Here is a 22867-nt window from a genome sequence, read left to right on the forward strand (position 1 = left end):
TCATTGGTTTACTACTGGTTCGCTGGCTACGCATGCACAATGCACAAATGTGAGGTGTGCGTGCACTGCACGCCAAAAGGAGACATGGGGTAAGTAGAACAGCACGCAGGGGGTTGATCAGCTGTGGTGCGTGATTATTTTTTTTTACTTTTAAAAGCATTTTTTTGCAACCTATTAGGCCGAATAGGTTGTAAAACAATGCTTTTAAAAGTAAAAAAATTGCTCTGACGATCAGGCAGATCAGTTATGATCATGAGAGCCTTTTTAAAAACCTTCTCAGCTGAATAGGTTGTAAAAAAATGCTTTTAAAAGTAAAAAAAGGGGTCTGATGATCGCGTGACTCAGCTGTGATCATCATCCTTTTATCTTTTAAAAGCATTTTTTTAAAGAAGCAGGTGATTGGGTGGGCATTGGCGTGGGGGCAGGGATTTTTGCTACCGGTTCTCCGAACCACCCGCCGCCATCGCTACCGGATCAGTTGATCCTGTCCGAACTGGAAGCATTTTACCCCTGGTTAAGGGGGCTTTATGGGTTTTTATGTTGTGGATTTTTAATATTCCAAATCGCCTGGAGCCACATATACTTTGAGAAGCCGTATAAATGCATTTATAAATAAATATAAAAAGGTGGGATAAGAATCTAATAATAATATAGAATAAATATTTTGCATTCATTTAGGAATAGAAAACATACATGAATACTTGTGGAAAGAATTCTAAAGTGTTATTTCTACAGTCCAAATACCAATAAATTTAAGTAAAAAATTTGGACTGCTGCTTAAATAAAGCAAATGTTTATACAACTTTTGGTATTTCTACATGGAAATCAGGAAAAGATTTGCAAGTCTTAGAATATATGACTATGACTTTTAATTCATGAATTAGTACTGTCTTAAAAAATTATGCTGATAATTTATTCATTAAAATGATTCCTTCAATTTAGAAGAATTGAGTCCATTTGGTTATTGAGGTGGCATTCAAACTGACAAACTATTTTTTTCTGATTATCTTTTTAAGTGGCTGCATCTTATCTGATATTTGGCAGACTACCATCTCTTCATTCTACACACTAATGTTTAGCAACATTAGTGACTACAAGTGAGGACACTTACTGAAAAGTTGAGTGTTTTATTGCTGTTACATCCAGATAATGACTGTCAAATTTGGCTAATATTATAGCAGAATAGCTCTTGCTATAAAAATTACTATCATGATGTAACCATAGGCTTCTTTCACAAATGCAGAGAGAGGAACAGGGTGGATTCATATTTATACCAGTCAATGATTTCCTGTGCAAGATTTCAGCAAGCAAACATTTGGTTAGTTTCACTGCCCATTGCATTTCCTGTGCAAGATTTTAGCATTCAAGGACTTGGTTAGTTTCACTACCCACTGCAGATTTCAGTAATGCTAAAAAGGAGAAAAGTGCACATAAGACTACAAAGGTTTTAGATACCAACTGATTCTTTGGCAGGGGAAAAAGTGGAGTAGGTTAAAGGGTTTTTAATGCAGGACTTAAAATACCATGGATTTTTTTTCTATCATATTTTAAATTAAAAGGGAGAACAAAAGTTTAAGATAAAGATATGGGGCTTTGGCAAGTATGTCTTGAACAGGATTAATTGCATCATTGCCATGGAGGGGGAGAAAAGGCAGAAAAAAATGTGAAAGCAGAAACAATATGATTGGATTCCCTTTTAAAGTAGATAAGCTTGGGAAAAGTAAAAAAAAAAGTATTCGAGTCTGTGAAATTTGATTTAGCTGATAATGTGGAAATACTATGTGGTGATAAGGTTTTGGAATGTAAATACTTCTTTACTGGCAAAGCAGATGTTTAAGACATTTCCCCTGAATTAAGTACAATATAGCAAAAGTGATCCTGGGTTGGAACTACTTTAATTCTGTTGCCCTTATAATGCAATTCTAGGCATGTATCTGAGAGAAATTCCCACTGAGGCAAAAAGGGGAGGATCTATTTCAGGTAAGATGTTTCTCTTTCTTTATCTTTGACATATTTATATTATATAAATGAAATACATTATATAAATGAAATATGTAAACTATACTGACCCTAAAATAGTTTTATTTGATTTTGTTATTTTTCCATTCTATGCAGTGGCTCAATTTTAAAGAAGTAAAAGAACACTGGTTTTTTTTATTGCATTTTCAATACTTTTGCTGATTCCCCAACTTAAAAGGCACTAATTCACTGGTCATATGTAAATACGTATACATATGGAACCACCACACATATATTAGTTTTGAGGTCAATGGAGGGAGCATTATTTATATGTTGGTCACCAAAGCACACATAATACCCTTACTCTTTCAGAGAAAATTTATATCTAATCTAAATGTAATTTATAACCCAAGTCTATGCAATATACCCAGGCATGATTCCCAATAAAACCTGCTACATATTTCTATACTTGGATTTATAACTCTATATAAAGAGGTAGATTTCTCATCTGGTCATGTCTGATTTTAAAGGGAGGTGCTCATCTTTTTCTTAGCCAAGGGAGTCAGTGTTGTCTGAAGACATTTCCATGGTTATATGGCCGGCATGACTGTATGCCAAGGGGAATGGTTACCTTCCCACTGAAGTGATACCTATTTATCTACTTACATTTGTATTGTTCGAACTGCTAGGTGGGCAAGAGCTGAGACAGGAATGGGAGATTACCCCATCGTGTGGTACTTGGGTCTTAAAAGAATTCTACTTACCTTCCTGTGAAGCAAAGTTGTTTAGCAATCAGACTGCAAAGACCCATCAAAGATAAGCTCAAGATTGTTAGGAATAAGTTTAAAATAAGGAATAGAAGCTTTCTTTGTGCAAGTCTTTGTCACTGGTTTCCTTTTTTGTGCCCTACAATTCTATAGTATACAGTATCATCATGCAGCAAGCAGTTCCAGACATTAGGATCTAAATTGGTTGGATACATGCTAATGATGCCTGAAGAGGTTTTGCCCTTTTATTTTCTAACACCACACAAGTGTTTTCCAAAACACAGTTTAACACAATACTACCCAATGACCATACTTTTGCATATAAGTCACTGTGGAAAATAGTTTGCTGTTAGGCAACTGTTTACGTAATCTAGGAATCTTATTTCATCTGCTTTTATATAGAGTTGTCATTAAAAGAAGAACATTATGTGTTAAATTTCTCTTTTTTAAGGAACGGAACAGAAAAGTAAACTATCTAACCTTGTATTTCTGCTTTAGTGCTTTATTTCATAACTAGCTTTGTCCCAAGCACACAATTTTTGGAAGATGCTAAAAGCATCGTTTCACTTCTCATCCAAGAAGCTGAAGAAGCTTCTTGGATACGAAGCGAAACATCTTCAAAGAAAAACCAGAAAATCCAGTTGCCTCTTGAAAAAGCACCTTTGGGACAACCATGACCTGGATGACTAAATCTCCATAGACATTTAGTGACACACCATCTAGCGAACCAAATGGGACAATGCTAGAAGTTATGTCTCATTGAATACTATGACACGTGCTTCTCAACATACATATGTAATACAATTCTACAAATACCATATAATCTGAAGAAAGTTAAAAATAGCTCTCAGTATAGGAAGACAAAAACAGAAAAATAATATAACCCTTGCTACCTCTTGTTTTTTTTTTCTTTGCCCCTCTCCTACTTTTTTCTTTCTTCATCGTACCACAAGCTTTTCAAACCTGAATTATTGTGACAAAAATTCATTGAGAGAGTCAAAAGTGCACTACTGCATGTTTCTAAGTTTTAAAACATAAAATAGGTCTTGTAGTAACAATGAAAGAGACATTGAAAAAAAAATATTAAAACAAATTATGAGATAACAAAGAAATGTAATGCTTTTCTTGTGTCAAATTACAAACTTCAGTTTGTTAACTTGAAAAAAGTGGGAGAAAAGACTTTGGATGTAAATTCTGAGGCTGACTATCTCTGTCTCTCTAGCTTAATTACTTTGTTCTGCAGTAGGAAGCTCCTTTGTGCATCTCAGTTCTTTCTTGCTCTGTTTTAAGATAGGAAATATTAATACAACATTTAATAAAGTCCAATAAAACAGATTTATCATCTTTTTTTAAAAAAAAAAGCTCCTTCAAAAATATTAACCCTCAAAATCCTATTCTCCTTTATTAGTCAAGATGATACAGTATCTCAGAGAAATAACTTACATGTTATAGTTAGAGCCACTAGGAATGGCAGTGTAGGTTAAAGCCTATACGAAGAAATGCCTGTGGAAGGAAATGATAGCTGTCTTCAATAAACTAGTTGGTTGTATAAAAGACAGGGCAGAATTGAGCCAGAAGACAAGAATTGATGGGATTAAATTACAAGGAAACTGATTTTGGTTGGACATTACAGAAAGATTCCTAACTGTAAAAGCTATTCAAGAGTGGAAGAGACTGCCTTTGGATGTGGTAGACCAGTGATGGTGAACCTTTTTTTCCTTGGATGCCAAAGCGTGCATGCTGACACACATAATGCAATGCCCCCCCCCGCCCATGCATGCGTGCCCCCCCCGTGCTCCCCCCACATGCACGCACAACTGTTTTGGTGCTAGCAGGCCTCCCTTAAGCCTCCTGGAACCAGAAACGGGGTGCGGAGGGGCGCACTGCCCCCAGCACATGTGCGTGCGCTCCTCCATCCCCGCGCATGGGCGCGCATCTCCCGACAGAGACCCAAAAATCAGCTGGCCAGTGGGAGGTGCATAGGCATTAGCGGTGGAGCTGACCTGGATATCAGCTCGTGTGCCTGCAGAGATGGCTTCACCTGCCACCTGTGACACCCGTGCCATAGGTTTGCCATTACAGTGGCAGACTCTATTCACTAGAGATGTGGCTGCCTCTTGGATGCTGTAGTATAAGATTCCAGAATTGGGCAGGGGGGTTGGACCAAATGATTTCTAATGTCATTTCCAAACATCATATCCTATGATGCTTTACACATCACTGTGGTAGTTAGGTATTGTATTGAAGAAATACTGATAGCAGAGTTTAGATATCAAAATGTTGCCCACTGACCCTCCTTAAAAAAAATGAAACAGCACAACTCTTTATTTTAATGCACTTTATTCCCCAATAAGTTTATATAGCTTGTAGTCTTAACTTTCTCTTCAGTTTAACCTAGGCAGATTTATCTGCTTTTGGCGGATAAATCAGGTTTCATAAAGGATGATAGTAATGGATTGCTACATTTTTATTTAAGCTGCAGTATTTCTAATTTTAGACGTGATAATTCCAAAAATAGGAGAGCATACTATTCAGGACAAGGGGGCAAGCCCTAAATAGATTGTATATGTTGGCTGTTTCCATATCAGCTTACTACAATAATCACATTGCTCTCAGATTTTTAAAAATCTGTTCTCTGTTCAGGTACACTGTAACTCAATATTACTGTCCTATCAATAGTCATTTGCAAGGATCCATGTGTAGGAATTGCCTGTGTGAATTCAGTCTAAAACTATAGCACATTCAGAACAATTTCTAAAACAATTTAGAGGGCACATTTACCTGTACTTAATCAAAAGTGAGTTGAGTTGAGTTTTTTTCACTGTCCTGGTTCCATACAATTTCAGGATATTTTTGTGGTCAATCCCATTTTAATAAACTTTACACATAACAAAAATAACGCAAGGTTATACAGATGTTTAGCTTCCATCTAAAATACATTTACTAGAGGCCTGAGTCATAGTTGCTCAGTGACATTTCTTGAATCAGTGTTCAAAGAATAATGTTCCTAAATGTCCATAGCAGGCAGAAAGTCTGCAAAACTCACACAGCAGTGATGCCCTTTGAGACAATTTCACTTCCAAAAACATTAACCTTTCCACTTCAACTTTTCCAAACTTTACCCTAAATTACTAGCCTTGCTTTATGTATGTATGTATGTATGTATGTATGTATGTATGTATGTATGTGTATATGTATATGTATATGTATATGTAGAGAGAGAGAGAGAAAGAGAGAGAGAGAATATGTGGAGTTGGGCCAGCTCCACACATTCTTTCTAAATCCAGAAGGCTCAAATAGTTGATTGAATTCTAGAAAGATGCACGCCAGTAACATAGGGAAGCTACTTGGAAGGTCTCAAGCATATTTACCAAGACTGTCTTTTGGCCATACCGATCTGGGTATTATGGGAATTGTAGTCCAACTCCCATGGTAGGAATCAGCCCGAGGATGTCTGTCTCTGGAATACTTTACCAGTTGGACTGCACAGGATTGCAACTCCAGTTTCTGACATCATAACCGATTTGCAACTTCGAAGAGATTCGCAATCTACTCACTAGTTGGTAATGGGTGAAATGTCCCTGGGCAATTGCAGGACCCCCTTCCCCCCCACAATCATCTTTTTTTTTACGAACTCCCCCACCCCCCGGCCTATTGCTGACCTGCAAGTGTGGGGCAAGAAAAAGACTTCTGGTAACGGGCCGCCCGTCAATGGACGGTGGAAGGAACGGCCGCGTCCTCTTACCTCTCTCTTTCTCAGCCTGCTCCTGGCGCAGCCTTTCTCACTCCGCGGCGGCAGGAATGCTGAGCCACCGGAGTAAAGGACGACGACGCTACCCGTCGGCACGGCCAAACTTCTGCTCGGCCGGATGAAGTGGCGGCGGCCGGTCCGCGACAGATGCTCGACCGGCTAGGTTAGCCGGACGGATGGATGGATGGATGGAAGCAGTTCGGGCCGCGCCGATCACAGGACGGCGTTCGTAGGCGCCTGAACTCCGCCAGAGGGAGGAGACCGCAACGTCACCGGAGAAGGGGAGAGAAGAGGGCGAAGGAGCCCCTTATAGTCCCACCTCTCTCCCGATGGCCCCCCTGGCGGATTTCGCTTTAGGCTGGCCTGAGTCTCAGTTGCCTGCGAAGTTCTTTTCCCGCCAAAGTGGCAGAGGGCGAGGGCGAGGGCCAGCCCCCGCCCGCAACGCTTCTTCCAGAGAAAAAAAAGACTTGACGTTCACAATAATTTTGGCTTTCTTGTAACAAGGCTGGCCGCTCCTCCCAGGCTCCCGGAGCAGAAGAAGCGACGCATCTGTGGAAAGCAACCTTTTCTCCCGGGCGGCCCTATTCTGTCCGGCCTCAGCCGAGTCTCCTCCTTCTCCCCTCCTTTCCCGGGTCTCGTTTTCCTTAGCTCTCGGTCTCTTTGGATCTTGGTCGCTGGGCGGTGAAGTTCGCGCATGAAACAGCCGTGGCTGAACTTAAACTTTTTTTTCTTTGCTCGCCCTTCTGGGTACCCAGGGCGGAGAGGAGGAGGAGGAGGAGGAGACGAAAGAGACGAAGTTGCCTAAAGCATTAAAAGAAACCACTAGTTTCTTCCCTGTGTCTTCAGGGCGCAACTCATCCTTTCGCTTCCCGGAGCCCTTCCGATGGCAAAGGACGTTAGTGACAACTAGCCCCATCGATGGCTAATTGGCTGTCACTAACCCTTGGGTCCCTCACTAACCCTAGAGTCGGCAACGACTAGCATATATGTGGGAGGGGAACCTTTACCTTTATCTTTTAACCCTTGGGTGGTCTACCAAGAAGTGAAAATAGGTCTTGGCTGGGTCTTTAAGGAACAAACGTTTTGTTGTTGTTGCTCGTTTAACTACATCCCATTTTTCGTCCACTCCAGGAGGAAATCAGGTGAAAGATCACAGCTCCTGGCCTTTGAAAAAAAGGAGAAAGAAGCAGCCTTTCCAGGGGAAGGAGCTGCTCCTGCAAAATAGGGCCATGCTTCCCACCTCCTCCAGTACACTGACTGAGTGCTTCTCTGCCCTCTCCTTATTACAAGAGTGGGTTAAGTCAGTAATACAGGTAGTCCTTCACTTACAACTGTCCATTTAGTGGCCAATCAAAGTTATAACAGTGCTGAAAAAAAGTGACCTACAGCCATTTTTCACACTGCATCACCGTGGTCACCTGGTCAAAATCCAGGCGCTTGGCAACTGTCATATTTATGACAGTTTTCTTATTTAAAGTATACAGGTTTCTCTCAGCCTGAAAGGCTCCCAGATAATAATGCAGAAAAAAGGGCTCTAGTTTGCTGTCTAAATATAATATGACATACATTTACAAGGGTTTGGAAAGGAAATAAGGAAACAAGTCATTTAACATTTACTTATGGTGCAAGAGCAAACACAGTAAAAGACCAACACAGCAAAACAAGAAAAGTCACATATTCTTAGTATTTGGTGATTGATTCCTTTTAACATTGATTCCTTTTAATCGGGCTCCATTGAGCTCAAATTGTAGCAGCAGCAAATAAAAATATCAAATTCACATAGTCTGTGATGAGGTCCTATAGGTGAAACTCAAAAAATTAGAATATTGTGCAAAAGTTCATTTATTTCAGTAATGCAACTTAAAAGGTGAAACTAATATATGAGATAGACTCATTACATGCAAAGTGAGATAGTTCACGCCTTGATTTGTCATAATTTTGATGATTAGGCTGACAGCTCATAAAAACCCCAAATTCACAATCTTAGAAAATTAGAATATTACATGAAATCAATAAAACAAGGATTGTACATAGAACAATATCGAACCTCTGAAAAGTATAAGCATGCAAATGTACTCAGTACTTGATTTGGGCCCCTTTTGTATCAATTACTTCCTCAATGCGGCGTGGCATGGATGTTATGGAAGACCAGGATGCTTCAATAGCGGCCTTCAGTTCTTCTGCATTGTTCGGTCTCATGTTTCTCATCTTTCTCTTGGCAATGCTCCATAGATTCTCTATTGGGTTCAGGTCAGGCAAGTTTGCTGGGCAATCAAGCACAGTAATCCCATGGGCATTGAACCAGGTTTTAGTACTTTTGGCAGTGTGGGCAGGTGCCAAGTCCTGCTGGAAAATGAAGTCAGCATCCCCATAAAGCTCGTCTTGCGGAAAGAAGCATGAAGTGCTCCAAAATCTCCTGGTAGACAGCTGCGTTGACCCTGGACTTAATGAAGCACAGTGGACCAACCCCAGCAGATGACATGGCTCCCCAAATCAATACAGACTGTGTCACATTGGACTTCAAGCATCTTACAGTGTGTGCCTCTCCATTCTTCCTCCAGACTCTGGGTCCTTGGTTTCCAAATGAGATGCAAAAGTTGCTCTCATCGAAAAGAGGACTTTGGACCACTGAGCAACAGACCAGTTCTTTTTTTCTTTAGCCCAGGTAAGACGCTTCTGATGTTGTTTGTTGTTCAGGAGCGGCTTGACAAGAGGAATACGACATTTGAAGCCCATGTCCAGGATCCGTCTGTGTGTGGTGGCTCTTGATGCATTGACTCCAGCCTCAGTCCATTCCTTGTGAAAGGCCCCAACACTTTGAATGGCCTTTTCCTGACAATCTTCTCCAGGCTGCGGTCATCCCTGCTGCTTGTGCACCTTTTTCTTCCACACTTTTCCTTCCACATGACTTTCTATTAATGTGCTTTGATACAGCACTTTGGGAACGTCCAACTTCTTTTGCAATTACCTTTTGAGGCTTTCCCCCCTTATGGAGGGTGTCAATGATGGTTTTCTGCACAACTGTCAGGTCAGCAGTCTTTCCCATGATTGTGATTCCTACTGAACCAGACTGGGAGACCATGTAAAGGCTCAGGAACCCTTTGCAGGTGTTATGGCTTAATTAGCTGATTAGAGTGGGACACTTTGAGCCTAGAATATTGAACCTTTTCACAATATTCTAATTTTCTGAGATTGTGAATTTGGGGTTTTCATGAGCTGTCAGCCTAATCATCAAAATTATGACAAATCAAGGCGTGAACTATCTCACTTTGCATGTAATGAGTCTATCTCATATATTAGTTTCACCTTTTAAGTTGCATTACTGAAATAAATGAACTTTTGCATGATATTTTAATTTTTTGAGTTTCATCTGTATCTCCGTGCCTTGGTCCCTGATGACATCTGGCTCAGGAGGAAGAAGAGGTTTACCTCAGCTGTTTGCAACTCTCTGCTTCTTTTCTTAAAAATATATTTCTAATATTTTATCCCATATTTTTAACTAATCAGATTGTTAGGATATGAGAGCCAGTGTGGTCTAGGGGTTAAGGCACCAGACAAGAAAGCATGAAACTGTGAATTCAAGTTCTTCCTTAGCCCTGAAAACCAGCTGACCACTCACTCTCTCTCATTCCAAGCCACCTCCCAAGGTTATTGTGAGGAAAATAGGAGGATAAAAAAGTATTAGGTATGTTTACTGCCTTGGGTTTATAAAAAATAATAAAGGTGGGATACAAATAAATATCACTCCAAGTAAGTCTCTGCAATAATTCAGCAAAGATAGTTTCATCATCCTCATTTAGAAGTGATCAAAATAGCATATCTGATATAAGTGGTAACATGTTTCAACTCCTGCTTAACTCTTCAACAACATCAGCTGATCCAATTAGCACAAAGAACTGCAACATGATGATCTGTTGAACTTTACTTGCCATTTATAACTTTTTTATCCCTTTTCTTATCCACCTTACATCATTTTTATTATCCATTTTATCATCCAATAAAGACTTCACTTTAATTTATAATGGTTATAGGGTTAAGTGTTGTTTTAGCCTGTATGTCTTCCAGAATCACCTTCATGTGATATAAATCAAATAAATAAATAAATCTCCTATCTTTCCCCATTCCCCTCAAGCCGTGTTATGCTGCCTCATCAGGGTGGGTGAGGAGTTGGCTGTGGGAGGGATAGGTAAACACTAGGAATTTATGCCAAGAGTATGGGAAAGATATGCAAGGTCAGGTTTGGGGACAGATGGTCTGGAGAAGTATCTGTATGGTCACTAAGAGTTCACACTAATTTGATTGCATATCATCTTCATGATTTTCATTGTTTTCCCAGCATTACTTGTTTTTTTTATTACAGAGAAAATTAATTGAGAAAAAGAATAACTGCATATCAGCTTTGACTGACATAGTTAGAAATCATCCGAGAATATTTTAGACCATTGCTACACAACACTAAAAGATACTTATCAGTCTTTACCACGAACAGCTGTAGGACACTCTGATCATTGCATGATTCACCTTGTACCTACTTACAGGCAAAGACTTAAAACCACAAAACCAACAATTAAATCAATGAAGACCTGGACTGAAGAGGCAAAATTAAAGCTGTAGGCTTGCTTTGACTGCATTGATTGGAATATTTTTGAAGATACCTCTGCAGATACTGTAACATCACATGTCAGCTTCTGTGAAGACCTATGTGTACCGACAAGGAACTTGCGAATATACAGTAACAACAAACTTTGGTTCACAGCTAAACTTAAGCAGCTACGTTCTTCCAAAGAGGAAGCCTACAGAAAAGGTGATAAAATGCTGAACAATTAGGCCAGAAATAATTAACAAGGGAGATCAGAGCAGCAAAAAGAAGCTACTTTGAAAAGCTAAAGAATCAGTTCTCAACAAATGAATCAGCAAACGTGGAAAACTCTTAAAAATATCACTGGCTACTATAAACCTCCTTCCCAGGCTGAAGGTAATCAACAACTGGCAGATGACCTGAACGTGTTTTACTGCAGATTTGAAAGGAAGCTACAGCCACCTATCTCCACAACCCCCATCTCAGACACACCAACAACAGCCAAGCCTCCTACAACTGACCCCATTTCATTGGGTTCACAACCCCTAGTGATCACAGAAAAGGAAGTGCAAGACCTATTTCACAGACAAAAGCCAGGAAAAGCTCCAGGCCCAGACAAGATAACTCCTTCTTGCTTAAAAGTCTGTGCTGACCAATTGGCCCCCATCTTCACCCAAATCTTCAATAAATCGCTAGAGATGTGCTATGTTCAAATGTTCTACCATCATCCCAGTGCCAAAGAAGCCCACCATCAAGGAACTGAATGACTACAGACCAGTTGCTCTAACATCTGTAGTCATGAAAACCTTTGAAAGGCTAGTGCTGTCCCACTTGAAAACCATCATGGATCCGCTGTTAGACCCCTTGCAATTTGCATACCGAGCAAATAGATCAACAGATGATGCTGTTAATATGGCTCTGCACTACATCCTATAACATCTTGAATCTCCAAAGACCTACGCAAGGGTGCTCTTTGTAGAGTTTAGTTCAGCATTCAGTACCATCATTCCAGACACTCTTCTAACTAAGCTAAACCCGATAGAGATACCTGAACACACTTATAAGTGGATCATAAGCTTCCTAACAAACAGGAAGCAGCAGGTGAAGCTAAGCAGAATCATATCAGATACCTGTACAATTATCACAGCCCCCCCCCCACAAGGCTGTGTGTTCTCCCCACTTCTGTTCTCTCTGTATACCAATGACTGCATTTCTAACTATCCATCTGTTAAACTACTGAAGTTCACAGATGACACAACAGTGATCGGTCTCATTAGAGACAATGATGAATCTGCATACAGACGAGAGGTTGAACAACTAGCCTCGTGGTGCAACTGGAACAATCTGGAACTGAACACACTCAAAACCATAGAAATGGTGGTAGACTTTAGGAGAAACCCTTCCATACTTCCACCTCTTACAATACTAGACAACACAGTATCAACAGTAGAAACCTTCAAATTTCTAGGTTCTACCATATTGCAAGATCTAAAATAGAATAGAATAGAATAGAATAAAATTTTTATTGGCCAAGTGTGATTGGACACACAAGGAATTTGTCTTGGTGCATATGCTCTCAGTGTACATAAAAGAAAAGATACGTTCATCAAGGTACAACATTTACAACACAATTGATGATCAATATATCAATATAAACCATAAGGATTGCCAGCAACAAGTTATAGTCATACAGTCATAAGTGGAAAGAGATTGGTGATGGGAACTATGAAACGATTAATAGTAGTGCAGATTCAGTAAATAGTCTGACAGTGTTGAGGGAATTATTTGTTTAGCAGAGTGATGGCCTTCGGGAAAAAACTGTTCTTGTGTCTAGTTGTTCTGGTGTGCAGTGCTCTATAGCGTCGTTTTGAGGGTAGGAGTTGAAACAGTTTATGTCCAGGATGCGAGGGATCTGCAAATATTTTCACGGCCCTCTTCTTGATTCGTGCAGTATACAGGTCCTCAATGGAAGGCAGGTTGGTAGCAATTATTTTTTCTGCAGTTCTAATTATCCTCTGAAGTCTGTGTTTTTCTTGTTGGGTTGCAGAACCGAACCAGACAGTTATAGAGGTGCAAATGACAGACTCAATAATTCCTTTGTAGAATTGGATCAGCAGCTCCTTGGGCAGTTTGAGCTTTCTGAGTTGGCGCAGAAAGAAAATTCTTTGTTGTGCTTTTTGATGAGGTTTTTGATGTTAGGTGTCCATTTCCATTTGATGTTAGGTGTCCACTTCAAATTTCTGGGTTCTATCATATCGCAAGATCTCAAATGGACAGCTAACATCAAATACATCATTAAAAAAGGACAACAAAGAATGTTCTTTCTGCGCCAACTCAGTAAGCTCAAACTGCCCAAGGAGCTGCTGATCCAATTCTACAGAGGAATTATTGAGTCTGTCATTTGCACCTCTATAACTGTCTGGTTCGGTTCTGCAACCCAACAAGAAAAACACAGACTTCAGAGGATAATTAGAACTGCAGAAAAAATAATTGCTACCAACCTGCCTTCCATTGAGGACCTGTATACTGCACGAATCAAGAAGAGGGCCGTGAAAATATTTGCAGATCCCTCGCATCCTGGACATAAACTGTTTCAACTCCTACCCTCAAAACGACGCTATAGAGCACTGCACACCAGAACAACTAGACACAACGACAGTTTTTTCCCAAATGCCATCACTCTGCTAAACAAATAATTCCCTCAACACTGTCAAATTAGTTACTAAGTCTGCACTACTATTAATCTTCTCATTGTTCCTATCACCCATCTCCTTCCACTTATGACTGTATGACTGTAACTTTGTTGCTTGTATTCTTACGATTTATATTGATTGTTTCCTAATATGATTTGATTGCTTATTTGTACCCATGACTGTGCTGTACCTTATGATTCTTGATGAACGTATCTTTTCTTTTATGTATGCTGAGAGCATATGCACCAAGACAAATTCCTGTGTGTCCAATCACACAGCTGGTGGAATCACCACCACCATCTTTTGTGGTCTGCCAGCAGCCTGCGGAGCTGGCAACGGAGTCGGACAAAGGCTGAGGAAGAGCGTGGGCCAGTTCTGGAGGCTGGGGAATGCCCGGATGAGGGCTCTGCATCAGAGGCTGAGGTGGGGCAGGGCCATCGGGAGAGTGAGATGCGGACTCTAGAGCCTCCAGAGCCTGACAGTAGTGAGGCAGAGGAACAGAAGGAGCCTGTTCCTAATGCACACATGAGAAGAGCTGCCAGAAGGCAAGAGCAACTTAAGCAAAGAGGACGACTCGGGAGTAGGGCCAAGAGATGATTGGCTTCTCCCATAAGGCTTAAAAAACTAGCAACGGTGTTTGGGCTTTGCCGGAAAACAATGTTGATAGCTTTGTTTTCTTGCATTTATTTTGTATCGGTGTCTTCTGAACTTTTGCCAAGAAAGGCCTTTGGCAGTTTGTCTAATTGGACCAAGGTTGATGATAGGCTGAGGAATTTGTGTTGGGAGGAATTTACTTTAATTTAGTTGAACTACGTTGAGAATGAAGTAATTCTCAGCTGTTCGAATAAAGTTCGTTTGTTTTACACTGACTGAGTTTCCTACTACCTACTGGGGCCTGGGTCACAACACCATCATTATATTCCTGAAATTTTAGGAAATGTTAAAAAGCATGGAAATTTTGTAATGCTCATGTACTACATGAGTTCTTAAAGGATATTAACTATAACTTGATTTTATAAACAATGCTTTTTTGATTATTTAGATCATCAAATAGATGTTACAAGCATATGAAAAGTATGTTTAAAATGAAGACGAGCAAATGTGTTTGTACTGGAATGAATCACATGCTTCTACTTTTTAGAATGTAGAATATTTGCATTTGAAAATATGTATTATTTCTTTTTTCTATGTGCTATTGTAAAGGGGAACTCATGTGATTGCTTTTCAGTATTTTCACTGTGCACTAATTGTTTTGCTCCATTTGCCAAATCTTGTAGTAATTAAGCATATACATCAACATTCTTTTAATAAATAACATAGGATTTATAATGCAAAACAAAAGATGGGGCAGGAAACAGCCTTTTGCCAGGTTGCAAGAACCAATCTCCACTGCCACCTGGCAAGCTGCTGCTATTTCCTGCCTCATCTTTTTGTTTTGCATTACTGTAGAAACCCAATGTTAATTATTTATAAAAACCTTGGAATGCTTTTAAGGGGAGCTATTGAAGCCATATTTTCCACAGTATGCCTATTTGTATGTTCTCCATTCTAAGACTAGCTTTTATCCATAATGATCTTTGCCTGTGATTGATGCTAATGTAATGGATTCCTGGAGTGCGGGGATCAGTACTGTAATGTGATCAGAGAGACAACTCTCTGCATGCAACTCTCTTGCAGAAGTTTCATTACCAAACTAGATAACAACATCAGTGCTAAAAAGGAGTGGGGTTTGCTCTTATTTTTATATATTAGTGGCTTGCCCTGTCATGGTTGGTGGGACTGTTCTTAATGATTCCTTGAACAAAACATCTCACAAGCATCAGTCACATGAGCAGAGTTTAACACCATAATAAACACTAGACCAGGGATGTCAAATACAAGGCCCGCAGGCCATATGCAGCCTGCGATGTGGTTGGATCTGGCCTGCCGGGCCATCCTGATGCAGGCCCACATCACTTCACTTTTCTACTTCACTTTTCTACTTGCATTTTTTACGTGCGTTCGAACTGGTGGGTTGGCAGAAGCTGGGACAAGTAATGGGAGCTCACTTTGTTATGCGGCACTAGGGATTCAAATGGCTGAACTGCCGACCTTTCGATCGACAAGCTCAGCCTCTTAGCCACTGAGCCACTGCGTCCCTTTATATATTACTACCCCCATAAATGCCATAAAAAGCCTGAACTGGTGTACGAGAGTTGTTAGAATCTAGATGAGATGATACAAGCTCAAACTAAATCTTACCAAGGCCAGGTTGGCTTTTATCAATGAACAATCAATGATCAGTAATCAAAATCTCTTGGCATCACAACAGCATTTAAACTTTACTTTGTATGAGGAATAGATTTCAAGCATTGCCTTTTTGCTACCCAGTTTCTGCTACCCAATGCAAAGAGGAAACATTGGGCCAGCATGGCTTTGACCCGTCTACCCAGTGCGAAGAGGAAACATGGCAGCAGTTTGGGGAATGGTGTCAAGCTGGCCATGCTCACCCAGTCGGCCACACCCACCCAGTCAGCCACGCTCAGCCCCCCAAGGTCAACCACAGTCCTGATGTGGCCCTCAATGAAATTGAGTTTGGCATGCCTGCACTAGACCAACAATCAAGAAGTAACAACAATCAAGAAGAAACTACCAGTGCAGACAAATAAGGTAACAATAAACAATAATCTAATCAAGGAACCACCAAAAACACTGCCACCAACACTGACAGAACAAAGCACTAGTATATAAAAATAACAGTGAACCCCATTCCCTTTTAGCACTGATGATGTTACCTAGTTTGGTGATGAAATGCTTGCAAGAAAACCACCAAGCTCAGAGAGCACCAAGCACTCCACATACCTTTTGTAATATAGGCAGTCACTAGATACATTTCTTAGGAAGAAAAAAATTGGGGAATGATCATGAAATGGCCCTCTATTCAGAGCAACCTTTTTCATTTTACAAAACATGTAAAGACAACCTTATATTCAGATTATTAATTGGCACACTTATTAATATGTAGAGATAATTTAGGAGGTATTTTAGTTCTCTTATTTTAGGGATTTTTAAAGGCTAAAGACAAATCAACATAGTAGTTTTGTTGCACTTCCTCCCCAAGCTGGAGCTAGCAAGTTTTTTTTATTTATTTATTTTGTCACAACAATATATATAAGTATCATACAAAAAAGATTATATAGTATATAATATAAGTATATATATGTATGTATGTATGTATGTATGTATGTATATATATATATATATATATATATATATATATATATATATATATATATATATATATATATATATATATATATATATATATATATATATATATATATATATATACATATATATATATATACACATACATATACATAGTATATATATGAGTAAATATTAGGAGGTATAAGCATATATATATATAAGAAGAAGAAAACAATAGGACAGGAATGGTCCTCTTAGGAATGGGGTGAGGTCAATATTAGAAAGTTTTTGGTTAAAGCTTTTGGGGTTACGGGAAGAGACCACAGAGTCAGGTAAAGTGTTCCTGAAAGCACTGATTTGTTGTCATGCCATTATCTTCCTTCTTATTTGGTTGTGATAAACACAGAATTCTGTATTGTCTTTGTAAAGTGCTTGATTGAAAAAGTATCTGGTCGAGGCTTCTGGTGGCTCTGCTCTCTCCGAAGGACGCCCTAAGGGCGCCCGCGCTGGGATTCTGTAAAAGCCGGCGAAATCAAAGGCTGAAAGTACCTTCCCCGGTAAGGAGAAGGGAAAGAGCAGAAGAAGGAAAGGTAGAGCTCTCTCTAGAGGCCCTGTTTGGGGGACTCGAAAGGGAAAGTTCCCTGGAATTCCTTCTGCAAAGCTCCAGCCCCAGTGTGTTTCTGCTTTAAGCAGACAGAGAAGAGAGCGACCACTTCTGCTTCAATTGATTGTTATGGATATTTATAAGCAGACGGAATAAAACACAGGAGATCAGTCATTTAAATTGCAAGTATTAAATCTGACTTCTATTTTTTCTTTTTTAAAAAAAATCTTTTTTTCTCTCATCTACAATCAACACAATGAAATAAAATGGCGTTTACTTGTTGAGAAAGTGAAACTGAATGGAGATTTTATCTTATTGTACTGGACTGTGGATTGTTGGATTATTTTAGTTTGTTTAAGTATTTTATAAGGGGATTTTCAGCAAGAACTTTGCCATGAAGGTTTTTTCAGAAGAATGGATTCGTGACTTTATACAGGATTATACAGAAAGAATGTATTTAATTACTCAACAATACGAATTGGAAAAAAATGGAGGCGTTTTGGATGAGAGTTTGGAGGAAATTAACCAAAGTAATCAGGACTTGGAATATGGAATGGATGTAAAGAAGCCTTTTTTAAAAAGTTTGGATGAAAAGCCTGAATTTGTGCTACAGGAGGCTGTCTCCCGAAATGGAAAAATTCACAGGGTTAATGCTTTCCAAGAGTTGTCTTTTTGGATTGAGGGAATATACGGCAGTAACTCGTGGATTCTTGGACATAAGGAACTATTAGGAAATATTGTGACTGACTTTTCAAAAGGAGTAATGAAGGAAAGACAGAGACTAATGCATCAAAAATGGCAAGAGACAAAAGTATCATTTTTGAAAGAATTTTTTTTTTTTTGAAATATTAACAGAAAAAGATTTTAGCATTTCTGAAAGACAATACGTAAGGAAGATTTGGAAGAAATGGGTTGATTATATGTTTTATAACCATCATAAAAGACTAGATATTTGGATTTATACTGGATTTTGACGAGGAAGGACTAAAGTTGAATAGATATTGTAATTTCCCTGTATTGAAATTTATAATCTGTTGTATTGAATTTTAAATAGAATATTCTCGAAAGATCTTATGTAAGAAAGACTTGGGGAAAATTATATGGTTATAGAAGCTATAAGGAGATATTCTCTGAATTGGATTGGATTTTTATGCTTTAGCTGGTTTTAAATGTTTTAGGATTAATTTGTTCTACTGATCTATATATTTTATTACTGTTTATTGTTAATTTTTTGAAGGATTTTGGTTATGTAAGGAGGAAGTCAGAGCTAGAGAGGGAGAATTGGTATAATAGTTTTGGGAAAAAAATTTTTTTTAGCATATGTTTGTTTTATTTTTAATTATACCTTGTGTTTGTTCCGGGAAGTCAGGGGGGGAGGGGGGAGGAGGTTTGTGAAGGGAGAGGGGTTGGTGGGGAAGGGGGAAAAATTTTTTTTTGTAAAACTTTTTGAATAAAAAAAAGAAAAAAAGAAAAAGTATCTGGTCAACATGGAGAACACAGGCCCTTAATTATGCAGAGCCCAGTTTCAAACACTACAGAAAGTGTAACAAAAAACATAATTCTTTGGATTGTTTCCCCTCCCCCCACTTTTTCTTCATGTAGCCAGCCTGTCAACCTAATAGGTGGTTAGTAACGAAGAGATACAGAAATAGAATACTTGAAAATTCACTTATCTAGAGAATACAAAGCCTTGAAATTGATTAGCTCATGGGTGTCAAATTTGCGGCATCATTGTGCCATCATGTGACGTATCACAACGTTTTCCCCCTTTGCTGAGCTAGAGTGGGCATGCCGCGGGCCAGCAATTTGACACCCCTGGACTAGCCCATCCAGGGCTTAAGACATGTAATAGAAAATGTATTTGAAATAACTCAATCTGCAGTTTTCATTGTGCTGGCTATAGTTCTCAGGAAAGATTACTCTTCCTAATGTTCTAGTGTCCTAATGTTCCCTTGATAGTATAGGTAAAAGTAAAGGTTTCCCTCATACACATGTGCTAGTCGTTTCTGACTCTAAGGGGTGATGCTCATCTCCATTTCAAAGCCGAAGAGCCAGCACTGTCTGAAGACATCTCAGTGATCATTTGGCCGGCATGACTAAATGCAAAAGGCGCACGGAACGCTGTTACCTTCCCGCCAAAGGTGGTTCCCTAGTTTTCTACTTGCATTTTTTATATGCTTTCGAACTGCTAGGTTGGTAGAAGCTGGGACAAGTAATGGGAGCTCACCCTGTTACGTGGCACTAGGAATTTGAATCGCTGAACTGCCGACCTTTCGATCAACAAGCTCAGTGTCTTAGTTTAGTGGGAAATTTAAAAAAATTGCATTTCACAAGTAACTAGTTCATTGTGCATCCCAGTTAGAGAAGAATTATTAACAGTGGGCAACACTAGCTGAGGCTTGAATATTGACTACCAATCACAGCCCTCAGAATGTCATATATTAAAACATTAGAACAGCAACACAGTATGAAAATTTTCCCTCCTACTCGTTGTGCCTAGGCCCGAGGGCGTGCTTTGCCGGTGACAGCTGGGTATAGGCCTGACGCTCCATCACCATCCATTTTCAGGGCTAGTTGATTTGGCAGGTGAGTTGTTACATGCTCCTTAGTGGATTCCGATTTCCATGGCCCTTGTCCTGCTGTCTATATCAACCAGCACCTTTTCTGGGGTCTGATGAGCATCGGCATTGGGCACCTTAACCCGGCGTTTGGTTCATCCTGCAATGCCAGTTCTGCTTACCAAAAGTGGCCCACTAGGCATCTGGCATTCCACGCTCGGATCCATGCCAGTGAGTGGGCTTCTTCCCAAGAGCGCCAGATATCCTGAGGGAAACTTCGGAGGGAACAAAAAGGATCTGCTGTGAACGTAACAAGGGCTAAAGGCATGATTTCCAACATTGTAAAGGAACATGGCAAAAACAACTGTGTGAATGTGACCTCAGACTGGCATCTGGAATTTAACCCATTACTAAAGAGTTGGCCAATGTAATATTTTCATTACATGTTCTGAACTCTTACATCTTACAAAATCAGCCATCTTTATAGCTTCTCATTGTAATTTCACCTGGAAATTATCATGGCCTGATATCCAACTATTTTCTTTTGATTTATTTTTCCATAAAATCTCAATCTCAGTTTATAGAACTATAAATGGAATTAAATCAGTCTTTTATGCTTCTCTGTTTGTGTGCTTATAGGTTCCTGTAGCTGTGCCATGAATGCATTCCAAAATCCTGCATACATCTTCACATATATCCTTCATACAATTGCCGCTGGCTTTTTATATCGTTTTTCCTGATATAAAACTGAAATAGTGGAAAGTGCAATGAAAATGCCTCATCTTGTGAAATTTAACTGATTTCATTTCCCTTTCCCCTCTCTCCTCCTTTCCTCCTCCTTCCCCTTCCTTAGCAAATTTTAAGCTTGAAGCCAATAATCAGTCAGATGAAGGGAAATATCTCGGCTCATTTTTGCAGGCAAGAATACAGTGCCACATCAGCAAGCTCAATACAATTGGAGGAAGATAAAATTATCTCTGGAAAACAATATCCAGAGATAATTAAAGATTTCACATTTCAATCGTTGTTATGAGGTTAGTTATTATAAAACACATATTGGATATCATTCAATCCAATCCTCAGTTTTACCAGTAAATATAAATGCTTTCCTGTGATCTCCAATCCTAAAGTTATTACCGGGGGGGAAAAACTTTTGTTTTTCTTTAATGTAAATATAGTGGTGTCAAACCCTTTTAAAATGGAAGTGCAATGAATTTTGTTTATCCAATGAATCCCCACCTGCAATCTGAAGTGATTCAGGCCAGTTTGCAAATTTGCCAGAAGTGCATGAATTGTATTATATAAAAATTATTTTAATTAGAAGTAACCTCTAGAGAGCTGCTATTACTGCTGCTGTTTTGGAATTGTCAGGGGCAAATTTTACAAATAAATGGGATCCAACAAGATTTTATTTCCCCAAATCTTTGGCCAGGGAAGAAGTGCTGAAATTAATTATTTTACGAGAATAACATTTTAAACAAGTAAAGAGGGAATGAGATTAAAAGAGTTAAAAGGCTGGGAAATAAAATCAAGCTGGATTCTTGCATTTTTGTCATTTTTGGCTCTGAAAATTGTAGTTTTGGCAAAGTTTAGAAGTTTTAAAGCAGCTTTTAAAAGCATTTTTTGTTTTGCTGATAAATAGGCTACAAGGCTTTGGGAAAATCACAAATTATCCCTAACAATATTTAGCTGCTGATAAAACAGCTACATTTATTACTGAAACTGCCTAGAGTACAGTTTGTAATAACTTACCATCAAAACTGCATAGTACCACTTTTGGATAAAATTCAGTAATCAACATGAAGTCATTTATAAAGAATCTTAATCTTCTGAAAAAACTCACTTTGGTCTCTTAATTTTAGGTGATCAAAAGACTGAAAAATGCTGAAAGAAAAGATTCCCTGTGTAATTATGGTCTCTTATTTAATCTCAATGTATGAATGCTTTTGGAAATTGCAGTGTACATTTATTGAGCGTGTAGAAGTGAATTTTGTTCTCTACTAAAAACAAACTCTTTGTGACATAAGAATGAGTCATGCCTCTAAGTAGACATTTGGCTTGAATTTTTTAAACAATATCATCCTCTGTCAACAATATTTTCTAATTGTAATTCTGATTTATCTATAACTGTAAATTTTCAGGTTGGTGGTAGAGCTGTTGTTCACCATTCAACCAATAAAGTTGCCTTTATTGAAAGTGTAGGTTGGTCTTTATTTTTTCATAGCCCTAATGATTTTACTTAGTGTTTTAAAGCATTTGATTTTAGAATTAAAGAGATAATATAGTTAAAATAAATATTAACTGTTAAATATTACATATTTTAAAATCAGTTTTTCTGTTACCTTTACCACAGAATATAGTACATTAAACATGGGTCTTTAGCTTGCCCATGAACATTTTTGAAACTGATAAATTGTTACATGGTCTTTTGTATTGCCTTTGATAAAGGAATGTTCTGGAACGTTGTTGGGATTTCACACATTTTTTTCCACATTACTGACACTTGAAACAATCTCTCCCACTTTTTTATGGAGACGTGGAGGAAGATTGTGCTTTTGCTACGATTGCTAGAAGTTTTTGAAGTAGGCAGATGAATTTTTATGCACACAGTATTTTTTTGTTGTGCACAGCTGCTATGGAAGTGGCTCCTGGCTATCTTCTTACATGGGTGGCTGTTATTTGATATTTTGTAGGAACCCATCTATTCCCTTACCATCATGTTAAATCACAGTATAGTTTATTGGTTTGGACATAAAATGTTACTAAA

General features: G+C 38.9%; 1 protein-coding gene and 1 long non-coding RNA gene across 4 annotated transcripts in view; one reads left to right on the plus strand and one right to left on the minus strand.

Moving 5' to 3' along the window:
- The window catches only part of DSE (dermatan sulfate epimerase), a 43629-nt gene extending 36260 nt beyond the window's left edge, over positions 1–7369 (minus strand). For 2 of the 3 annotated variants that reach the window (XM_058173542.1, XM_058173550.1), the window contains exon 1: positions 6472–7369. The gene's annotated coding sequence lies outside the window, so the exon portion shown is untranslated. The remainder of the gene's footprint in view (positions 1–6471) is intronic. The other variant, XM_058173525.1, reaches the window with a different exon arrangement.
- On the plus strand, positions 1106–22331 carry LOC131193453 (uncharacterized). Its single transcript, XR_009153919.1, has 3 exons — positions 1106–1980; positions 20954–21134; positions 21963–22331. It is a non-coding gene; the product is annotated as an uncharacterized LOC131193453 (long non-coding RNA).
- The last annotated feature ends 536 nt before the right edge of the window (positions 22332–22867 follow it).

This window comes from Ahaetulla prasina, chromosome 1, assembly GCF_028640845.1.
Source record: "Ahaetulla prasina isolate Xishuangbanna chromosome 1, ASM2864084v1, whole genome shotgun sequence".
Classification (NCBI taxonomy): Eukaryota; Metazoa; Chordata; class Lepidosauria; order Squamata; family Colubridae; genus Ahaetulla; species Ahaetulla prasina.